Here is a 10,820-nt window from a genome sequence, read left to right as displayed (position 1 = left end):
GTTTTATCAAGTCTCTTCCGCCTAATCGTGGGATTTATATTCTAAGTTAGGGTAAAACCACCCAAATACCCTGTATATATTTGAGGTTTGTTAAAAAATGGGCAACTTGAGTCATTCAGTCTGGCGAGCCAATTTGCAGTACCTTGGTACTGTACAGTTTTGGCAATACTCTGCACACTAGGAGGATTACAGTTACATTGAGTATTATGGTACATAGATGATGATTAGTAAACAGAGTAGGATGGATCTGATCATTCCTTGAAATGAGCTTCTTCAGGGGTTCTTAAGGTTATTAATTATTTTAAACTGTTGTGAATTGGTAGTTCACAGCATCTTACGAATGGTAGTGCGCTTTGGCAAAAACTGCATTGCTCAATTCATAGCGAGCGTATAGAAGAATTAAAATATCACAGATATACTTTTATAGGTGCTGCGGTTCTTGAGTTACGTTGTGAAGAGGGCTGAAACAACAACACTTTTGTAAAACGTACATAACTAATTAACAACAATAAATTAAGCAAGTTTGCAAAATATACGATTTGTAGAATGAACTTTTGCAAAACATCAAGGTGTTAATTTTCATTAATATTATTGATCTAGATAATGAAAATCGATTTTTTTGGTTGCTTCGAACAACAATACCTCATCTATCCTTAATTTGTTCAAAGTACCAAACACATTTCAAACAAATGCTTGAAAACCAAATACACCCAAGTGTATTATGTTTTCCTTCCAAATGTCGGTTACTCCTTGTAAGTCCATGGAAAAATCCATGGTCCAGACCAAAAGTATCACATGTGTAACTACTTGTATTTGTTTTTCTGCATGTGGATGCTCTCCCTTTTTACCCTCTTGTGTAGACATCTTGTTTCCATATTATTTATAGTTAGTGATTGAGCACATTTGCTTCATTGTATCTTGTTGCAACTGGGTCATGTTAATAACATGATGGTGCACCTGTCTAAAGCTATCATAATATATAGGTTAGATAAATACAAAATACTTGCATCACTCCAGGCAATATGTTATAGCATAGTGTTCATATACATAGTAACATAGTTTTCTTGTTTGATAGAGATCTAGTTTAGTCGCCTGTACGAACGTTCATGGAGACATTAGCCAGTCCAAATAGCTCATTTTCTATAAAAAAAAAGCATAGCACTTGCTTTTTTTCCAAATGTGTCTGAGACATACATTTTTTTTTGCCTAACAGCACAATTAGCATAAAATCAATACACTAGGGACACTGCCAAATCGGACAAAAAGGCGGGCCTTTTAAATTATAGCAAAGACACATGTTTAAAATGTCGGAGAACAGCAAAAATACATGGTGCATATGGCTAGTTTTGGGTAAGAATAAACACTAGATCCTGGGTTTGCCTTTGGTAAAATATGAGACTTTATAGTGCCATTAAACTTGGGTGGAAATGGGACGTCTGTGAACTTCAACAACTTTAGGACTTGAAGAGAAGCAACATTATTTTTAAAAATGGCGAAAAAAAAAAAAGGCATTATAAATGATATTAATTATCTCTAATATGAAACAGTTAGAAATATAATGACTGGTCACGTGTGAGAGCTGAGTACAATTATAACCGATGCATATCAAACAACAATCTGCGCATGCGTAGTTGGGGTGACCGATACAACATGTAATGCTGGAAATGCATGAAAATCACAAAATATTACAAAATGCTATTAAATTTTAATTTAACAATTCATGTGAATTTTTATGACTGATCTCAACCTCAAATGAACAGACAAATTTAAAAAAATAAATTTCTCATTCAAACGATGACCTCATTCTTGGTACCACTCACCTCACCTCACCTAGGCTGTTTCATCCTCTGTAGTATTAACAAAATGAAGCACTCTTCAAGAATCTTCCATTTCTGTCTGTCTTGTGCATCCCTTGCCCAAGTGGTGCCTCTACAGGGTGTAACAATAAAATTTGTACAATTTTGAAAATAGAATGACACAAGTATGCGGCCTATTTTTTGGTTTGATATTAATATGTCTATCAAAATAATTTCTTTAGCCACCAGAAAAGCTTTGTTCCAATAAAATCGTAGGTATACAAGTGAAGTTATAGCCAATTATGTAACCTAGTCTTAAAATCATTGGGCCACTTTTGTCTAAGTGTTACAAAAGTGACTGAATAGAGTTGAACCACGGACCAGTTGGACGGTGCTCTTATGATAGGTCATTTAAACAATGGGGTATTCGAAGTGGTAGAAATGATTATACATAACAGAATATCTCCTTGGGTTTTTGAAAGTCACAACCAGGCACTGACATAACAACCTCATTTACTAGAAATCGTGGCTGCAGCTCAACACCTTCAACCCCAATTCACGTTGGAAGAGCGTAATTTTATGGTTGTGACATTCGGTAGCACATGGAGTCAAGCAGAAACCATATGATTGTTTATAGCTCATTTTCCAAACTCACGTCTTCCTTCAAGGCATACAATAACATATAACTATAAGAAGTATGTAAAATTTGTTTACAGAAATGCTGGCAATAGTGGTCGCCCCATAACAGCTACATGTAGAAACCCAGCTGAACTTAATTTCAATTTTTTGTTGTTTTGTATTTATGGGTGCAAAAATTATGAGGATATGAGAAATTACTTTATTTATAAGATAATTTGAAAGAAATTTCATGAAATATCATATTATTATTAAATTCATGTTAATTATATGAAGAAACACCACTTATAATTCTTTTGTGTCAGTTCTTTGATGTTCAATGCACGATAAGCACAATCTACGCGTTTCAAACTTGATTTACGCTAACATGTGAAAAGTGGCCCAACACGTTTTCTGGACGATTTATTTAATCGGACATAACTTTTGAACCCAACCTAGTAAAGAAACCAACTAAACGTCTTCTTTTAGCCAAGATATTACTGATTCCATTGCATATAACATTTGTGCCGTAACTTTTTTAGTTTTTTCAGGAGAAGTCAAAATGCAATTGTACAAATTTTATTGTTACACCCTGTATATGCTGTTAAGTCGTCTCGCCATCTTCGTCTTTGCCTTCCTCTTCTACGCTTTCCTGTTCTTGGTTGCCACTCGGTGACTCTTTTTGTTCACTTGTTGTCGTTTTTCTTGCCACATGTCCCGCCCATCTCCATTTTGCTTCACCAATTCTTTCCATGATGTCTTTGACTCCAGTTTTACTTCTTATGTCACTGTTTCTGATTCTGTCATGTAAAATTATGTTTAGCATGCGTATTTCCATGGCTCGTTGTGTTGTGGCGAGTTTTTGGTCCAGATCTTTAGTTGGCGACCAGGTTTCAGCGCCGTAAGTCATGGTGGGTAACACACATTGATCATACATACGCCTCCTCAATGTCATTGGTAGCTTTTTATCACAAAGGATGTCTTTGTACCTGCCAAAACAACACCAGCCAGCCTTGATTCTCAGTAAGACTTCCTCTCTTGTGTTGTCCTCCATTTTGACTGTCTTGCCCAGATACTTGTAACTATCTACTTTCTCTATCGGTTCATTGTCAATTCAATGGACTCTCTAGTGTCAAAGTTGGTCATGTATTTCGTTTTCCCTTTGTGTATTTTAGTCCAATTTTCTTGCTCTAAGTGTTCAAACTATTTAGCTGAACTTCCAAGTCTTTAACTGATGGTGATGTAAGGGCTATATCATCTGCAAACCTCAGGGCGGTTAACCATTCTGCATCGATGTTAATACCTCTTTCTTCTAAATCTAGTTGTTTGAAAATTTGTTCCATGGCAGCTGTGAATATTTTTAGAGAGATTGTGACCCCTTGCCGTACTCCCCTCTGTATGTGGATATGCTTGGAGATATCCTTATCTATGTGGATTGTAGCTGTGGTGTTTGTGTAAATGTCTTCTAAAATCTTAACATACCCTTCGTTAACTCCAATCCTTCTTAAGGCTGCAAATAAGTCACTATGTTCCACTGAATCAAAAGCTTTCTCATAATCTATATAGCCTATACAAAGCTTCAGCTCATACTCAGTTGTTTTCTCAATCACTTGGTTCAAAGCATGCAGATGATCAGTTGTTGAAAAGCTTTCTCTGAAGCCTGCCTGCTCTCTAGGTTGATTTTCATCCAAGATTATCTTAATTCTATTCTGAATGATTCGTGTGAAAATTTTATATGCATGTGATAGCAGACTTATTGGTCGGTAGTTTTTGATATCCTCTTTATCTCCTTTCTTATGTAGAAGAATAATCTTGGCTTCCTTCCAGGCCTCTGGTATCTTATTTTCTGTCAATATTTGGTTGTAAAGTCTTGTTAATTGAGTGATGCTTTCCGCACCCCCTATCTTATACACGTCACTGGATATATCATCAGCATTGATCAGTACCAGGTACTTTGTTGTCTTTCATTTGTTGTACTGCTGTCTCAACTTCTTTAACAGTTACATTTGGTATGTCTGTTTGATCTGGAGACTAGAAGTTTGGTTTACTTTGGTTAGAACATTGTAGAATGAGAGCTATAGGTCTTGGTAAACTCTGCACAGATGTTGAGTATTTCATCTTTACTAGATGTAGGAATACCATTTTTGTCTTTCATCTGGCTGATTCTAGTATTCTTACTGTTCATTTTGGAGATCTGTTTTGGTCCTTTGCCACTTTCTAGGATGTACTCAATTTGTTCTCTTCGTTTTCTTCTACTTCCCTGAAGCCTCTTTCGAACTTCCTTGCACTCTACTTTCTGAGTAGTAGTTTTGTCTATGATTTCTCTGAGTATCTTTCTTTTAATATCTAGCTCCTCAATCTCAACATCTTCTTTGGTTTTTTGTTTCTTTGTTCTTTCTTGTGGTGCTATCTCCTCAGCAGCCTCTGTCACTATGCTGGATATACGTGTAGATCTCGTGTCTATATCCATATCATTCCATATCCAGTGCTGTGAATCGATTCTTGAGTGTTAGTTGAAATTCTTCCCTCCTTTCTTTCAGCCGCATTATATTAAGTTTGCTCTTTTTAGAATTCTTGATTTGAGTCTTGCCAGTTTCTTGTTCAATAGTATCTTAGCTCTAATCATCCTGTGATCGCTGCCAATGTCCACATTCGTGACCACTTCACAATTCTGTAGTATGCCTCTCTGGCTACTTAGTACAAAAACAATCTGATTCCTGATCTTTCCTCCTGGGCTTTCCCATGTCCAGTATCTGTTTTCTTTCTTTTTGAAGAAAGTGTTGGCAATAACCAGGTTTTTTTGTTGTGTAGCATATTCAAGTAGCATCTCTCCTCTTGTTTCTTTTGCCAATTCCAAACCTTCCCATGATTGATTCTTCTCCAGATTGACGTCTACTTATCTTGGCGTTGAAATCTCCCATTACTATGGCGTCGGTCGGTCTACTTTCTTCCATCGCCTTATTCACACCCTCCTACATTTCTTCTACTACTTCATCCTCATATTCGCTGGTAGGTGCATACACTTGCACTATACATAGGTGATTGTTTGCTGTCAGTTGGACATTAAGTGAAACAACTCTATTTGAGTAGTATTTTATTTCTCTGATATAGTCTTTGAATTTTGGATGGATCATGAATCCAATTCCTTTCGCATTCCTGTTGTTCTCAGTTTTTCCATGATTATAAATCAGTACCACTACTTTTTGTATAAATGTAACAATGGTAGAATAACAGTTATATTTTAATCACCGTTTCAAATATTTTCTAGGGAGACTCCCGTTTTAATGTTTGGGGATTAGTCAACAGAACTGGCAAAAAGCTTAAATTTCCACGTTTGCTATTGTTGGCAATATTAAAATGTTTATAGAAAGAAAAACCTTGTTCTTGTCAAAAATAACACATATTTGACCGCACGTTATTATAAATAAACTAAATCATTTCCAGTCCGACAGAGATAGTTTTAGGAGCTGGAAGTTTGTACTCAAATTCCCGAGAAAATCTAGAATAACAATACCTCATTTCAGCCTCTTTTAATGTTTCCCTTAAAAATAAATAAATAAATAAATGTCGGTGTTTTATATAGCGCCTTTTCCGGATCTTAGAGGGATCAAAGCGCTGTAATTTCGCTGCCATGGTGGGTCATCACAATCAGATCGCATCAACTAGGCTGGTTGCAGCCGAACTTGGCGCAAACCTATCCACACTTAGATTGTAACATCCACCAATTACGGTATCTATGCAGCTCCCCAAATTCCATTGGGTGAAGGAAGTTTTTGATAGCCAAACAACTAATCACCGATTTTTTTAAAGCAGGAGGAAACCGGAGATCCCGGAGAAAACCTACGAGAGCGAGCATGGAATCGGGATAAACCAAGTGCACATGAGTCCATGGGCAGCGCCGAGCTTGAACCCGGGACCTCAGTGGTGCAAAGCGAGGGAACTACCGCTGCGCTAACTCGCCCCCATTAAAGCCATAATGTACGATCTTATAATATGAAATTGGTTAATATTTTTCAAACTTGATTTTTTTTGGGCATATTTGTAATGTTTACACATGTCCCAACTTACACCTAAATGGAATCAGCCAAATGTGTTGTTTGTATGTTAACAGAGCAAAGTTCGACTTAATGTCATAATTCAAAGAATATGACACTATGTCCTCCTATAGAACTGCATGTTAAACGGCCAAAATAACCAACAGGGTTTCTTTCACTTTACCTTGTTATTTCAGCTCAAAATGGACAGAACCCCTTCCCGATAATTATTACTAGCATTATTTCAGCATTTTGAGTATATAATAACAAATTTAAAATGTGAAGGAAATCGTACATTACGGCTTTAACAAAAATGACTTGTTTTCAGCGAGTGACTGTAGACCATTGATTTTATGCTTATGCTGTTATATAATTTTTACATGTGTTGTTTATGTGATCATAGAGAAAAGCCATGAAAATAATTCATATATGGGGTGGGTCACAAGTCAACTATCATTACATGCTTCCAGAGTCCAGACCCTCGTATAAAGCTGCTTCCATTAGCCTGTCATGCAACGTGGACACAAGTATCCAGAGGTATCATGACTTAGGTGAAGTTTCCTCAGATGTACATTGAAATATGGGGTCAATGTCATCTAGAGGTCATTTGGAGAATATTGTTTAAATTTTTTGTTAAAAAATGTTCCATTTCCAGAGTTTTACACATCCGTCCTGTCCATGGACATTAGTGTCCATGAATATATAGCTACTATGTAAGCTATGTTACAGGTCAAAGGTCATTTGAGGTCACTTTCCAAAATTGCTGAAAATGTTTCTTCTATAAAATGCAATGAATTTTGATGTAACGGCATCTGGAGCTACCTACGGGCCATTTGGTGTTATTGTTAACAATTGTGGGTCATTTCTATATGAATTTTCTTAGGTCAAACATATATAGGCCTATGTAGTCCTATAGCTAAAATTGAGTAGGTGAAAAAAGGTAACTCTTGTGATCCACCGATCTCCTTTTTTGTGTTTGCAGTCCTGGCAACGCTGTCAATTCAATGTGACTGAACATTTTAAAACCAAGGTTTTATTTAACACCAAGAAATCTGCAATATTGTATTAAGACGATTATTTGGTTAGGGGTTAGACCCTCCCATGCACATCATGTCATCATCCCTATATCTTCGTGTCAAAAAATGCCGTGATAGTAGGGTGAATCCACTAGTTCTTCAACAGGTACGCATGGCGATTTTGTTCGAGCGACTCAGGCTAAGCACATCACCTGAACGATATGAGATGCCACAGCGTTTCAATTCATTAGCTGAAATGACACGTTTTTACGATCTGTTCATTACCTTCTTTGACGTTGCCAACCCAAGAAGATTCGATTTGTTGCCAGTTTTGTTTTCAATACACTTACTGGTAGTTCAATCCACTAAGATACGATTATCATATTCTTTCAACACAAATATTTAAATGCAATTCCACCGAAAGGTTTTTAAAAAAAAAAAAAATAATGTGATGTATTCAACTGTTTGAGAATATAATCATATCAAAAGAATATACCCCATCGGTCTATTTTCATTATAACTAGGAATAAAATCAATCCATCTCAGTATGAAACATAGGAATGTGATTTTATTGTCCCTGAGTTTACAGACCATTGAAAGACTCGACCTCTGCTCGACCTTCAACAATACAGTGACAATACACCAGCGAAGTGGTTACATAACTCCCTGGTAACTGGATCACGCACCTTTTGGAATTGGTAGTACATAGTGTTGTGACTATGTGTTGTGATCGTTTTGATCGTGGTGCAGAACTCAAAGCGTGATCCAATTTACATAGGGATAATCGGATTACACGTAACACTTCGCTGGCGAATATGAGCTAATAAGTTTAACCTGTATATATTCATAGCTGCATCGCTATCCTTTGCGATTGGTTTATAGCCAATGATTGGTTTTTAACCAACATGACCAATCGCTCCCCGAGCGCGGAGTACAAGTATAAGCTTTTATTCTAATAGATGCTACTCTCAGCGGCCGGCGGGCAGTTTATATGTGCTTTGATGGTTATACAAAATAATTCTTTACCTGGCGCGGACGATGTGCCTCCCTCGGGTCGAAACCATTCTGTTTCAGGAACTTTGAAAACCACTCTACTTAAGCCTACTGTGGCTAGTTAGCTCTAGTTTGCAGACCACGAGTTGCGTGTTTTACTCAATGCAATGGCCCGGTACAATGGTTAAAACCGAAAAGCTTCTTTGTGAAGTGGTCCCACTTCCTTGCATGCTTAAAGGAAGATTTCGTGATCCTAGCATCCTCTTTTTATGACATTTTTCAGTAGATATCCACGAAAAAGCTTATTTCCAAAATTTCAGTTGATTCCGATTTTGCGTTTGCGAGTTATGCATGATTATGTGTATTACACTGCTCCATAGACAATGTGTTGTAATTTCGTTCTGGTGCACCAGAACGAAATTCAAATTTGGCGATATTTTTGCTAAACGAATTAATCTGCAAGAAATATTTGGTACATAAACATTATGTAGCCAGAGGTATCCAGTGGTGTAAAAATCTAAACTTTTTTTTTGAAAAGTGGGGGGATGAGGCTGTGGATCACGAAATGCCCCTTTAATATTATGAACAAAATAGTACGTCCTTTTTGAACCAATGAAAGTTACTTGTGGATGTCTCTACATACATAGGATGACTGGATGATAATAGCAGCAACATCTTTGCAATATTATCACCCTGGGGTGTAGGTATCAAGTTCAACAAATTACACTCTACATGACTACATCCCTCTCATTAGTGTTCGAACCCTACTGTTACAGGAATCCTAGGCGCATGCTGTTACCATCGGAATAATCTCCCTAGCTTGATGTTTAACAAGAACTCTCTTTAAAAAAAAGACATGCCATAATTATATGAAGATCATGTTTCATAATAATTTTGCAATGATATTAAAGTGCCTGGAATGCTAGTAAGTTGTTTTGTGTGTGGAATAATTAACCGGGTGGGAAGTAGCAGTGATTTCTAGTATATGGTAAATATCACCAAGGACATTCTGGGAAATGTCTCAAGAATTTTATGTTCAAAACTGAATTTAATTTCAAAATAGGCTACATTTAATTCAGAAATGTAACAGAAAGCTCAATGGACATTACATCCACCAACTTTCACAACAATCCATCCAGCAATCTGTTCAATTGACCTCAGATGACCATGAAATGACCTTAGAAAAGTTTTGTTGCTTGATGGTGATTACATCCACCAAGTTTCATGACAATCCAACAACTTATACTCAGTTGATCACAGCCATGACCTTGAACATTTTTCTCAATTTAATTGTAATCACATCCACTACAATCCGATAATCAATACTCAATTGGCCTCAGATGACCTTGATTTTCGGCACTGAAAAGCTTTAAATTATTGCAGCCTCATACATTTTTGTCAAAATCTGCCTTCAAATTTGATGCAGGTTACCACCTTCAAAATGAGTTTTTTTTAAAATAAATATCGTAGGAAGAAAATTCATAGTGCCCTTTAAAGGTAAAGGTCCAAGGAGTCTTATTTTAGTAATTAATTGATCTCGTACGCTGGTGTGTTATGTGTTGTTTGTACTTTTTCCCTGACTTGTGTAGCTCAGTGGTAGAGCATTGGACGCAGAAGATCAGGGGTTCAAGTCCCCGCACAGGCAATTATGTCTCGGGGTATGTCCGGAGTTTTTTCTCTGGCTTAAGGGATCTAAAATGAGCGTTTATTGCGTTTCGATAGTATTTTTGTGGCACATGAGAGTACCTCAGACCTATCGAATTGTATTCTGAATACGAAGCATGTCTTTCTGATATCAAATAATTTTCATTTTTTGAAAATCACAATATAATACAAATTTTATGACAAATTATAAAAATTTAATATTTTTCGAATTTTTGATATATAACAGTCCTCGAAGTAAATTATATAAATCTAATGATATATTCTTAAAGTGTATGTAGCAGGGGAGGAAAAGCCGACGGTCAATTGAAAATTTTGACCTTTCATATTGAAGATATGGATATTTTTCCCCAAAAGACCTAATTTTTTTTTGTGTTTTGGGAAAAAAATCCATATCTTCAATACGAAAGGTCAAAATTTTCAATTGATCGTCGGCTTTTCAACCCACCTACATACACTTTAAGTATAAATCATAGATTTATAAAGTTTACTTCAAGTACTGTTAAATATCAAAAATATCAATTTTTAATGATTTGCCATAAAATGTGTATTAAATTGCGAATTTCACAAATTCAAAATTATTTGATATCAGAATGACATTCTTCGTATTCAGAATGCAATTCGATATGTCTGATGTGCTCTAATGTCCCAAAATAAATACTGTCCAAACGTTCATACCCCAGCCCTTAACTGCCTATGAATGT

This window comes from Amphiura filiformis, chromosome 11 (genome assembly GCF_039555335.1).
Source record: "Amphiura filiformis chromosome 11, Afil_fr2py, whole genome shotgun sequence".
NCBI classification, from domain to species: domain Eukaryota; kingdom Metazoa; phylum Echinodermata; class Ophiuroidea; order Amphilepidida; family Amphiuridae; genus Amphiura; species Amphiura filiformis.
The sequence above is the reverse complement of the archived record's forward strand: the minus strand, read 5'-3'. Positions refer to the sequence as shown.